We start from the raw sequence: 13883 nt of genomic DNA on the forward strand, positions 1-13883 counted from the left end.
TGAGGTGTGTCACTCTTATTAATGGAATACTACATCATCTAATTAATGGCAGTAAAAGACCAGCCAATTACAAAGATTAGTGAAGTGTATAAATAGCTACTTAGGATACTTGCAGAACCTTGATACTGAGTTTATTCTTTAACAGGTTTACTTGTTACAAACACAGAAAGTTCAATAGGATCTTCCTTGTATTTTATAGGATTAAAATAACAAATCCTTTTTGAACATACAAAATTTGTGTACCACCTTGACATAATATTTTTCTAGAACCACAGATTTCTAAAGCTGACCATTTGACCAACAAGCTCAGCCTAGGCCCCCAGAAACTAAGCACTTTGTTAGCATCACATTCTCCTCTCAAAAAAACACACCATGTTGCTGGATACCAATATCAAAGTTGCAGCTGCTGCTGTTAAGTTGCTTTAATCGTGTGAACTGTGCGCAACCGCATAGACGGCAGCCCACCAGACTCCTCTGTCCCTGGGATTCTCCAGGCAAGAATACTGGAGTGGGTTGCCATTTCCTTCTCCAATGCATGAAAGTGAAAAGTGAAAGTGAAGGTGCTCAGTCGTGTCCGACTCTTCAAGATTCCATGGACTATAGCCCACCAAGCTCTTCTGTCCATGGGACTCTCCAGGCAAGAGTACTGGAGTGGGTTGCCATTGCCTTCTCCATATCAAAGTTGAAGTGGGTGTATTTAAAAAAAAAACAAAACACCATTCATTTCAACTCTTCTGTAAAGCACAACCAAATGAAATTCTACCAAAGTTGGTTCCCTATCTGAATGTCAACATACTCTAGGATTCTGAACACACGCCAGTGTAGTAAGGTCAAAGACCAGAACATTTTGCGTGCAAAGAACAAGTCTCAGGAGTTAAGAGTGAACAAAAAATATTACATGATTAGATAATAAAATGAAATCCATACTTCTTGTAAAAATGTTTAGAATTCTACTAAGATTAGTTTTGGCACAGATACTTTCTATTTAATAGTCAACTATATCTAAGTTTGAAATATACATTTCTAAAGCCTGGGAGAGGAGCTGAGGACAGCTTCTATTAGAAGCTATTTCCATCTATTTGAGACACTAGCTATTTTGAACACTGCACCCCAATAAACTCTCCCAAGATAAAAACTGTCCTGATACTCAACCTTCTATTCTCTATACGAAAGGGAAAGGGCACCCCAACTCTCCATTTTACTGTACAGTGCCATCAGAAATTAAATTCTGGTCTATTGAATGTTAATTAACATAGCTTTCAATCTTATTAATAATGTCCAATTAGATGCTTAGAAGTCTTGTTAATGACCACTTCAATGCTCTTATATGTAAGTTTAAATATGTTCTGTATCTATACACATGGGATTCTTTTGTGACAAGCAGAGATGTAGCCATTTTTCCCATAAGCATTGTGACTTGATTGTCACTTAATCAATAAATACACAATTAGAATAAGGCTTTGCTTTCATGGAATATAGTGCCGCTCTCTTAAGAGCTTCGAGTATATTACAGACAAAGTGGTAATTAATCCCCATTATATCCCTTTGAGGGACATAAATGGAATCTGTTGTCCCTCCTGTTTCACAGGTGAGGACACTGGCCAGGGGCTGGCACGATCGGCAGCGACATGACCCAAGCATATTTCCTGCTTCCCATCCAGCATCTAAGCCTCTTCATGACAGAAGGGTGTGGCAAGGCCTTTCATAATCTCCATTCCTGTCCCCCTTCAAGAACCTCCAGAATACTCACCTTGCCTGCAAGACTCACCACCATCCAGCCCCACCCACTTCCCAGATGGTATCGTCTCTCCTCACCCCGCCTCACCTTCTGTTCAGCCATCTTCCGTTCTTCCAACACACCAAGTAGGTTCCTACTCGCAAGTTCCTACTCCAATGTCATTGTCAAGTCTCAGCTCAAATGCCAAGCCCTCCCCTCCCCACTCTCCCCCCCCACCTCCTTATCATTCTCACACCATTCTCCCTGCTTTATCCTCATAAAAGCAAGCATCACACTCAGAAACACCCATTCTGATTATTTCTTTCCTTGGTCATGTGTCTTTTCCCACTCATTTAGCATCTCAAACACCCTCAACTGTCTCATTCACCATCCTTAAAGCCCAGACCTTCACATAAAGGAAACCAGTAAATATTGATGGGACAAAGGAATGGGTCTAACTTGCCATGATACACAGATACTCTCCACTCAAATGCAACATCAAAATGTGTGATAAGATTTTTTTCAAAGCCCATAGGAAGTATAAACATCCCAATCCAAGATCCACAGCACTACTTTTCTTACTTCATTCCGAAAAGTGATAGCTACCCACTCTTTTCAAAGCAAAGTATATCACCTCCATAATCGGTGAAGATCACAGATGACAATCACCCTACTCACCAGGATGCCAGTCATCACAAGCAAAATCTCATGATTGAACACTGACCTAAAAGCAATTCACTGCCCCAAGGTTTAAAACACGACTCCTGTTGCATAAATATTTGCCACACAGTACAAGCCAAATGAATCTTATCCTCTGAATTGAAGAGTGAATACTAGTTCTAGGGCTTCCCACGTGGGACAATGGTAAAGAATCCCTACCAATGCAGGAGATTCAAGAGACATGGGTTTGATCCCTGGGTTGGGAAGATCTCCTGAAGCAGGAAATGGCAACCCACTCCAGTATTTTTGCCTGGGAAATTACATGGACAGAGGAGCCTGGTGGGCTACAGTCTATGCGGTTGCATAGAGTTTAACACAACGGAGCACAAAGCACGTATACAGACATCTAGTAGCTCTCCGTCTATACTAGCTGAAAACTACATAGTTATATATGACCCTATTAGATTGTATGGATTACACTGCTATTCACTAACTATGAGACTTTGAACAACAGACAACTCTTCCTTGATTTTATCATCTGGGAGTTCTCCAGGCTAGCAATTCTTAAGTAATAAAAGCCCACCTGAAATATGCAAATTCTAGCATTTAGCTGTTGGTACTACTCGCTATACAGGGTTGTATACTGATGTACATAAGTCATTTCCAATCTGTAACATCTTCTATAATATAATTTGCTTCCAGTTTTGCCAGGTCTTCTTTCAGTGATTTTCGAAAGAATTAATAAACATGTCAATGGTCCCTCTTCACTACAGCTGAATGGTAACACCTTTTGCCCTGTCTTGTTAGTTGTGTTTTAATATTATGACCAGAACTGTATGAAAATTAATATTTATGCCATTTACCTTTAGTTACTTTGAAAATTGAGAATTGTCACAGTCATTTATTTGTGCTGTGTTTTCAAGAGTATTTTTGCATGCTTGTTTGTGAGCAAATTTTACATAAATTCTTAGAAAGCAAAAGAGATTCACATTTTATATATGCAAGGAGTGTCAGGAAAATTCTCTTTGGATCTTTAAAGTCACCTGAATCATTATAGCTTCAAAGAGCAATCTATGGCCTGCAAACTGTCAGCGCAAATTTAGATTGTTTCCTTACATCATGCAGTTTCTGATTTCATAATTTAAATATCATAAAATGAGAAAGTTCAACCCTTTTATTTTCCCCTCTGTCACTTTTCATGTGATCTGATTTTAAGTAATTGGAACAAACTGTGCCTAATTTCATGCAGCATAATTGCCAGGCAGCCTCAAGCTATGGAGACCCAGCACTCTGTCTCCATTAAACAATTTTCAGTTGTTCAGGATATATTTTTTAATAGAAATGAATGAGCCTGGATGAAATTAAATATCATAATAATCTAGTCATTGTTAAGGGAAAAGTATCAACAAGATTCCTAAACCTTTGTCTATGGTAGGACAACTGGATATTTTTCTTTTTCTGACAGTTCCTGGACCTAGTGTCCCACAAACTTTCCACTCCCTGAAAAAATAAAAATCCATAATTGCTAGAATCCCATGAAAGCCATGGCTTCAGGTAGTTAATCCACACTCAGCCAAAAATTTCACAAAAAGGAGGCTTTTTAACTGAAATCCAATATGTTTAACTGTCTTAAACCCTAATCATCTTTACTAGATAAGCATTTTCTGGGCAGTCTGAGTTACCCCTTTGTAGACTTAAAAAGAAAAAATGACTTGACAAAAACCCCACATGCCACAGGCAAGGCTGCTGTGAAAACATTCAAAGCCTAGTCTGCGCTCCGCTCATAGGGCTAGGGAGACCATGAGAAGGGCAAAGGTAGATGTCATTTTACAAAAGAGAGGAGGAGTGCCATTTTAGGAAGAGAATAGAAAATTTATTTCAAACCATTGCAACCACAGGGCTAGGCCCCTCTTGCCATTTTCCTGAACACCTTTGCTATTATGGCATCTAACTAGCAAGGACACTGGTTGAAGAAAGATCAGTGGGTTCTCGTGAAGGAAAGAGGGATTGCACTTGCCAGATACACCAACCATCCTAATCACTGTGGGATATCAAAGCAAATTTGACCACAGTCCAATAGACAGTGACGGGAGACCTCTCCTTTGTTGTGTACATTAGCTTCCTGCCATTATCTCTTAAAAGCTTAATTATTTGCAAACAATTGATCAAGATGGGAATTTGAGAAAGGATATGCAAGGGCCACTGGGAGAACTGCAACGCATTAAGAGAGCAAACAAAATTACTTTAGATCTTACAATAAGAATTAACGATTGAGACGGGAGAGTGAAGCAGGGCAGTAGCTGCAAGGCTTCTTTCTGGAGTGTTTCCCATTTGATCTGCATTAACACCTCAGGAATGAGTGAAAGCCATAAAACAGTGATTATGTATGGGTAAAGCTGACCCTCCCTTCCAACATTAAACCTGCACACATGTATTAGGCTGGCTTCCCTGGAGAGAGCAGAGCTGCTGGACTCAGAGGGAAAACAAGTGGCTTGTGGGCAGTGGAACCCGAGCTAAAGGAGAGAACTCCCTCAATGACCATCCTGATTTCAATAATCAACACCCTGACTTCTTTCCCATCTCCTGCTGAAATAGACACCACTTGCCACTCTTCCTATGTTTCTGGAACTGCAGTGTGGCTTCTAATAATGACCTCGGATAGCAGTGATGGCTCAATAACCCCATCAAAGAATAAAATGATCCCCAGAGTATGTGTCCTGTGTAGCAGAAATAGAGGTTGTCTGGAAAAAAAAAAAAATCTAAAAATAGCTTACATAAAAATTAAGTCTGAACTGTCCTTTTACCAGAGAGAGAGGATAGAAAGTGACAGGAAGAAAATGGCAACTCTCTAAAGAAAGTTATCTCTGTCCAATTCCAATCTTGTGCTTGAGATGAGAATAGGGAAGGGGTCCTGATGTTGGTTATCTGGTATTTACAAATTTACAATACACTGGAAGAAAACTTATTTCTTTAAACAATCCAGCCCACTCTGAGATGCGCATTAATGGGAAAAGAAAACTCTTCAGCACACAGATGGAAAATGTCCAGCCTTCTATCTTAACGATATCCTTGACCAAATGTACTCCTTTCATCAAATCTTCCACCCCTGACTGCAAATGTGGATGCCAAGACAGTGATGAACTTTATCTTATCTACCCTGGTAACCAAGTTTCAATAATGCTCCCTCCCTCACTGCCTTGCCCACTCTAACAGCTCATTGTAATGGCAGCAGAAAATTTGAAAATAATCCTGTACAGAGCTCACTGGTGAGATAATGGAAAGCTACACTGCCCCTTCTCAAGCCTCAGATTAGTAATTTCTTGTGACACAGAACTGCCTCTCCACCGAAACTGCAAAACAGCTATAACAAAGCAATAGAGGTGGAAGCAATTTTCAAGCAAAATGTTACATGCTATACTTTAAAAGGTATGGGAATAGGTACCAGGGGAGCTGAATCTAACAGGAGGAATTATGGCAACTGTCCAATATCACCCTTATCAAGGCAATGTTCTGTTGCTTGGCTGAATATGTTGGAAGAACAATTTCGGAACTTCTTTTATCCCTTTTTCTCCAGCCCTTTGCCTCCTCCACAGCCAAGTTTAATGCATTAATATAAATTGACCTTGAGCTAAACTCTGGTATGTGATGGAGAGATACTCCCTTTAAAGAAGAAGAAGAAAAAAAAAAACTACCATATGGCTCTTAACCATTGTATCTCTGTGTTCTTTTAAAACTTCTACTGAGTTCTTGTCACTAAGGGAATATTGTAGATCTAAATTAAAATAACCAGCTATGTATGTGACCTCTAAGAGCAGAAGCAGAGGCTTGTTAACCAAATATATTTGTATTTGTTTAACGTCATCTTTTTTTGCCTATAAAAACTTCTGCCACTTTAAATAAACTTGCAGCCATTTTCCCCTTTTGCACTGACTATGAATAGCTTACACTGTGACAATTACATTGATCTAGGATACTTCTTTCCTTTAAAAAAATCCATAATGCTTCCCTATTGTCTTTCAGCTTTATGAATTAGTTTTACTGTTTCAGTGAATGCTTTTTTGTCTTCTGACTGCACATTATCAAAGAGACACTTTGTGCCTCCTATTTGCATTACAAAAGCAGAGTACCGTGCAGTGGAAGAGCAGAGCCTGAATGCATAGCAGTTGAGTCCTGCATCCTCACACGGGCTGAAATCAAAAGAAGAAGGGTGGTGGGGTCCGGACTGGCTAAGAAGCCAAAAATGTTTGGAGCATCATCAGTGAAGTTACAGGATTTCAACTTGCTTTCTTAATTCTCAACCAACGAATGGTCCCAGATTGCCTAGCTGCTCAGACTGTGTTCAGCACTGGCTTTTTCCGAAGCCCAGTCGAGCCATTTTCCAGACAAACCCTCTAATTTCTTGTCTATCCAGCAGTGGTTATAAGAAGTTGCTAGTAGGAAGTGTGCAAGCAGGAAGGTCAGGTAGGAATCTCTAAACTTGATCTTATCACATGAAAATGACATGGGTGTGGAAGGAAAAATTGAACACTGGAGAGTATTTAGTAACAGTCTTCAGTTTTGCACTAATGAGACTATCCAATACACAGCAGTGAAAGCGTTGTTATAGAGTTAATTGTAAGAGGCTAATACTACAATGCATTCCCTGTCTCATCTATCTGGTCTTTTAATTTCTTATAAATATCCATCAAACATAAAATAAAAACACCAAATTGAAAAAAAAAGCATACTACATTAGGCTACATTCATAATCCTCTGAATTGGGAACGTTTTTTAAGTTGCTTGCAATTCTATTATAATAACAATGTTTAGATCTGTTCTTCAGTAGCTATAGATATGTTCCAGGAGTATTTTTAAATATATGCATTAAAGATATAAAATTTAGACTCTACATTAGCAATTACTTATATCCTTCTAAAAGGATTAAAATTCATGAAGAGTGCTGAAATTATTTTGAACAGTTATGATTATTAATGAATCCCCTGAATATTGATTCTCTTAGTAGGAAACCATGGCTATAAAAGGAAACACAGAAAAACCTATAAGAAAAACAGGGTAAGAGGAGTAGGGAATGGGGGTAGGGGTGGGAACAGGGGAGAAAAGGTGCTTCCTTTGTGTGTCCTTCTTGAATCACTTTAAGTAACAGCTCGTTTGGACTCTTCCAGACTGTCAGTAGGACATGTGCTTACCCAGATATATCTTGTGACCCTAGGAGTGGGGACTATGCTCAGTTCCACTGTGCAGATGAGAAAGCTGAGGCTTGGCTAGGTCCTAAAACATGCACAAAGGTTCACAGCTACATAGATCTGGAGCCAGGTCGGCCTCCCTCTGAGTTTCTCCACTTGGCTACACTTTCACTGATGATTCTTTCCCATCTCTCCATTCCCTTTTAAAGCTAAACATTGTAAAACCAAAAACATATTCTAATGGAACATGAACAAAGTTCTCCATTGTGGTGAGTGGGGACTGTTTCTCTGCAGTTTTAATAGCCTAGATCCAGGGAGAGTTGCCTCCTTCCTCCCCTCCACCCCAGCTCGCATTGCCACTGCTTCTGCCCTGCAGGCAAACATCAAGGGGCAGGGAAGGAGCTGTGAGGTGGAAGTTAGTTCATCAGGACCCTTCCCCATATTCTCCCTCCAGCATCCATCCAAAGGGACTTGATTAAATAGCAGCTTAGTAGTATTAGTAAGAGTGATTGAAGCAATAATGGCAACATACAGTAAGAAATAAGGATGTAACAGGCAGTGTTTCAGATCCTTCACATGTATTAACTCACTTCATCTCCACAAAACATTATAAGAGAGGCTCGATTATTATACCCATTTTACAGATGAAGAAACTGGAGTACCGAAAGGACAAATAACTTTCTCTTCACACAGTTTGTAATAGAGCTGGGATTTGAAACTTGGTGATACCATACAAGTTGAGAAAATTCACTTCCAAATTATTTTTGTTTTCTAAATACTGGGTGGAGCCAATCCACTCATTCCTAATGAGCTAATCATGAATATATAGATGATGATTACTACTCATTTTATAAAGAAGCTATTATCTTAATGTGTATGGGTCTACACCTCAGTTCTGTTAATGGAAGTAACAGGAAATTTTGTTACAAGATACAAAACTCAATGGAAAGTAATACATCCATCACTTTATTCATTCTTCTTGTGTTGCTTATAAACATAAGAATGAGGGTAGGTTATACACAAAAACACATTAAAGATTATAGAAATAAATGCCTGCTCTTCCATCCAACTGCATTACAATATGCCTTAAATTGTCTGCTTTAAAATTAATTGTTGTGTGTTTTTCTACCAATTACTTTCATTTTGTATGTGATTCTTAATCAAATATGAGTTAAATTACATTTGGAACCATTTCATTTTAGTAGAATACTAATAAAAACACAGGAATGCTATTGCCATTTATAAGGCAACCAGCCCAGTGCTGTGCCCAATAAATATTTGTTGTATAAATGAATGAGTGCTATTGAAATTAGGAGAAGGCAGTGGCACCCCACTCCAGTACTCTTGCCTGGAAAATCCCATGGACAGAGGAGCCTGGTAGGCTGCAGTCCATGGGTTGCAAACAGTCAGACATGACTGAGCAACTTCACTTTCATTTTTCACTTTCATGCACTGGAGAAGGAAATGGCAATCCACTCCAGTGTTCTTGCCTGGAGAATCCCAGGGACGGGGGAGCCTGGTAGACTTCTGTCTATGGGGTTGCACAGAGTCAGATACGACTGAAGCGACTTAGCATAGCATAGCATAGCATATTGAAGTTAGAGACACCCAAAATGCATCAACTAGCATTTATAAGTAGAAGACCTCAGATAAACATCGGAAGACTAGCAGCCCCATTTCAACAACTGTTCATCCTTCTCACTCAGTTCTACAAATCCCAAAAGCAGTGTAGATTTTATTTATTTAACTGACATTTTTATAATGCTTACACTGTGCCAGGCAATGTTCTCAGTACTTTACAAGTATTTACTTGTTTAATCCTTCTAACAAGTCTATGAGGTCAGTGTGTTTACCCTGAAGTTACAAATGGGGAAACTGAGGTGCAGTTTAAGTTACACGCAAACAGGAGGAAGTTGGGATTTGACCCTAAGAAACCTAGTTCTTCATGTTCTTCATTCCTGTGTTATTCTGTTTGTCTTTCTTAGCATGTACAAATTCCCCTGAAGTTTCTTCAAAACCCACTCTATGTTGTTTTGGGTTTACATGTTGCAAAAGTTCCCTTCCCGCTCTCCAACTGCAATGTAATAAAATTCAAGTTCTCCATCTCATAGGACTGAAGAAAGAATAGAGAAGACTGTTTCGACATACAAGCCTCCCCCAAGAATTTCACTGTAATAAATAAAACAATGGCACACCATCCTAGACCACTTTTCTGAAAAGAAAGTTCATGACCAGTTTATAAAATAAACTTCAATAAAGTAAGGATCTTTTCCATACTATATACAGCTCATCTCCACTATTGCTGAGAGCGTGCCAGCTACAAGGAGACCTAGCCCCAACCTGAAGAACACTTTTCCACTTTAAAAATCAAAGCAAAAGAGTTTTGAAACCATGAAGAGAAAAGACCAGGAAGATGAAATACAATGATAACACTTGGAATGAGTCTGTTGACAGTCATCATTACTGCCTTTACAGACACTTTGTCCAGCATTAAATATTGAGGAAAAACACCTGTAGCAAGAATAAAGTATCCATAAGTGAGAAACAAAACCAGTGCACTTGTTGAGAAGATGTCTTGAGAGAGAGAAAGCGAAAGCTAGGGAGAGAGATGGAGAATTCGTGCTGCTCCCAATATGACTAAAGATCCCTGGAACTGGTACTCATTCTCTAGTGCTAATTTTCCCACTTATATTACAGTGATGGTGTAGCCTCATCTCATTAGAGATCATTGTCCCCAGTAGACAGTTGTGTTTATGGGGGACTCTGGCTGTTCCACACCTGCTGATCAGGTTGCTATGTGATCAAGGCTGCATACAAACAGCAGACTCGAGCTTGCTGGACTGCGACTGATGAGCCCAGGCTAATTCAGGGGTGATTATGTAGTTTACTGGACCACTAAACCTCTTTAAGCTTGTAATTACTGCCTATTTGAGTAAAGAACATTCAAAAGCAATTCACTGCATCATGCCTGCCACAGCTGGAAGCAGGCTGCCAGCAGTCTGTGGGGACATTAAAATCTACAGGGACGTGGACTGAAGCCCAGCTAGCAGACACTGTTAGCGGCCCCCGCAGCCAAGTCTGTGCACATTCCCGCTCACCTCTCCTGACCAAGCTTACCATTAAAGGTGCCATGAAAACTCTAGAACAGCCATAAAGATGACAAACAATGGACTGAAATGATACAAACTACATTTTAATGATTTCCCCCCTTTTGTAAAGCTAAAATCGAAAACGTCTTTTCACAATGCCAAAGAGAGAGAAAGCATATGCTTTACATAACACACACCACTGAGATTTGCCATGCACTTGGTAAAAGTTCCATCCAAAAAAATACCAACTTGAAAACAAAATGCACACCTTTTAGGCTTTCTAAAAGAACTAGGACGTACCGTCATCTGAGATCTCTTCCACCCACGTAGCTGTCGTGTTTATTACCTTAGCTGGAAAACTATTGTTTAGCTAGTGGATTGACATTTTCAAAGATCACGTGTAGATTTCTTCTGTTAATGAATTCAAATGCTGTTCAGACACCTGAGTGAAATTTACTTTCAGGAGTCAGAGAAGATTTCAGGGGAAAAAAATGTATCAGTATTTATCAGGGTTCTGGTTTTCTTTTGCTGACATCTTAACAACTGTAGTTCTTTTGTACAACAAAACTGTAAAACATGCTCTGCATTGCTGTGGATATAATTATTACTTGTCTCTAAGTAACAAAAACAAAAACGAAAAAGACTGGAACCTAATGAAGGGGGATTAAGTTAATTTCTTTTTTAGCTAACAGTTTCCTGTCTCTCAAAATGCAGACCTTGGTGAATATAATGTTCAGGGAAGGAAAATTAAGCTTTTTATTTCACTAAAATCTGCACTTTGGAATATTGATATTAAAATATTAAGATGATGTTTATTCTTTAAAAGTATGTAAATTTGGTATTAAATAAAGCCACAGAAATCCTTTCTGACTACTTCATCCAAAGTCCACAGATCCAGGGGGTTTATGTATTATCTACACATCATTCCTATTAATATTCATTAGGTGGGTCTGCTTGCATTTTTATAAGCTGTGAGAGAGGCAAAGAAACAACCAGAATTCTTTAACACACAGGCATTATCAATTCAATGTATGCCAAATAGCAGAGCACCCTAATCTGAAGTTAAGATTCTAACACAATATACCTTTGCTTAGCTAATTTTTATGAAAACTCTTTCCCCTTTACCCACTGTAGTCTAAGCTATTTAACTATCTCTATTCTCTGTAACATACACTTCAATTTTAAATTTAAGAGAGTATTCAGCACTATACTTTATCTTGGTTAGCAACAAAACACTTACCTCGAAATCAAACTAAAGAGAATTTCCCTTTAAGGAAAAAAAAAACAAACCAAAACTAAAAACTTTAAATTGTCTTAGTAATAAGATTACCTTTATCTTTATGAACCTTTTTAAGCAAACCCCTTTTAACTCCCCAAAGCATTTATTGATGTGAATTCACTGTCTGTCTCCAGAGTGGATTACAGAGGAGGGAAGAGTCTTAGTCAAAATTTGGGCAGATCCCCAGTATTTGTTTCCCAAATTATGTTTCCTCGGTCATGCAGTCTGCCCGGACAGGGAAATGCTCACAGGGCTGTGGATGTTTTTCTGTGGCATTCCCAAAGAGCCCACAGAAGTTCCTGGAGCATCTTAGATGAGCGGGATAAAGAGTGGGACCTGTCACCAACAAGACGGCAAGATAAAGGGGACAGAAATAAAGGTACTCAAAGTTAACTTGGAATGTAAACTGGGGCAACCACTACAGAAAACAGTATGCTGCTGCTGCTGCTAAGTCGCTTTAGTCGTGTCCGACTCTGTGCGACCCCATAGACGGCAGCCCACCAGGCTCCCCCGTCCCTGGGATTCTCCAGGCAAGAACACTGGAGTGGGTTGCCCTTTCCTTCTCCGATGCAGGAAAGTGAAAAGAAAAAGTGAAGTCACTCAGTCGTATCTGACTCTCAGCGACCCCATGGACTGTAGCCTACCAGGCTCCTCCATCCATGGAATTTTCCAGGCAAGAGTACTGGAGTGGGGTGCTATTGCCTTCTCCATAGAGGATCCTTAAAAACTAAAAAATGGCACCGCCAGGTGATCCAGCAATTCCACTTGTGAGTCTATACCCGGAAAAAAACAAAAACTCTACTCCCAAAAGATACATGCATGCCAATGTTCATAGCAGCACTATTTACAATAGTCAAGGCATGGAAGCAACCCAACTGCCCATCAACAGGTTGACTTAAGAAGATGCATGTGTATATATGCATATATAAATGGAATATTACTCTGTCAGAAAAAATAATGAAATCCTGCCATTTGCAGCAATCATGGATGGACTTAGAGAGTATTACGCTTAGTGAAAGGCAAACATACTATATGATATAACTTATGTGTGAAAAAATAATACAGGGACTTTCCTGGTGGTCCAGTGGCTAAGACTCTGTGCTCCCAGTGCAGAGGGCTAGGGTTCAATTCCTGGTCAGGGAACCAGATCCCACATGCTACAGCTAAGACCCGGAGCAGTCAAATAAATAAATAAATATTTTAAAAATAATAATACAAACAAATCTATACATAAAACAGAAACACACTCACAGATATATTAATAGAAAACAAACTTATGGTTACCAAAAGGGGAGGAGGGACAAATTAGGAGTATTCGATTACCAGATACAAACTCTTCTATATAAAACAGATAAGCAACAAGGATTTACTATATAGCACAGGAAGTTATACCCAATATCTTGTAATAAACTACAGTGGAATATAATCCGATAAAAAACAAACAAACAAAAAAGTTAACAGCCAGTCGGAAGTGGTTTTTTTTTAAGCTATGCATTTGGGTGAGCTTTTATGTCCTCTATGTTTGCATAACACTTCACATTTTCAAAGACCTTTATTATATTTCATGAAATTTGAGTCTTACACTTACTTGGTCAGGTTGACAGCATGGGTAAAGCTGCCTCCATTTTATAGACGAAAAAATAAAACTCAGAGTGGACACATGGCAGGTTATGTGGCAGGAAGTTGCGGCTCACAGGCCTAGAGCTCAGGCTCTAACTTCTCAATCTAGTTCTCTTTACACTCTTATGAAGCTCACAGTTAATCTTGTAATGATAAGGTAAAGAGCTGGCGCCATGTTTTTCAGAAAGCTACCATGAGTTGGCCTCTACAGTGAAAGCTAACATGGGTCCAGCCTCTGTTTTACTGTGTAAACATGCACTGGTCTATACACAAAGGGTGAAACAGAAAACTCAGACTAAAATCGGATAAAGCGGAACATCTTTCAAAATGGCTGT

General features: G+C 39.2%; 1 protein-coding gene across 5 annotated transcripts in view; it reads right to left on the bottom strand.

The window, feature by feature from the left end:
• MEIS1 (Meis homeobox 1) overlaps positions 1–13883 on the bottom strand; it is a 146115-nt gene that overhangs the window by 26797 nt on the left and 105435 nt on the right. The window lies entirely within an intron of this gene.

Source organism: Ovis canadensis, chromosome 3, assembly GCF_042477335.2.
Source record: "Ovis canadensis isolate MfBH-ARS-UI-01 breed Bighorn chromosome 3, ARS-UI_OviCan_v2, whole genome shotgun sequence".
Lineage (NCBI taxonomy): Eukaryota > Metazoa > Chordata > Mammalia > Artiodactyla > Bovidae > Ovis > Ovis canadensis.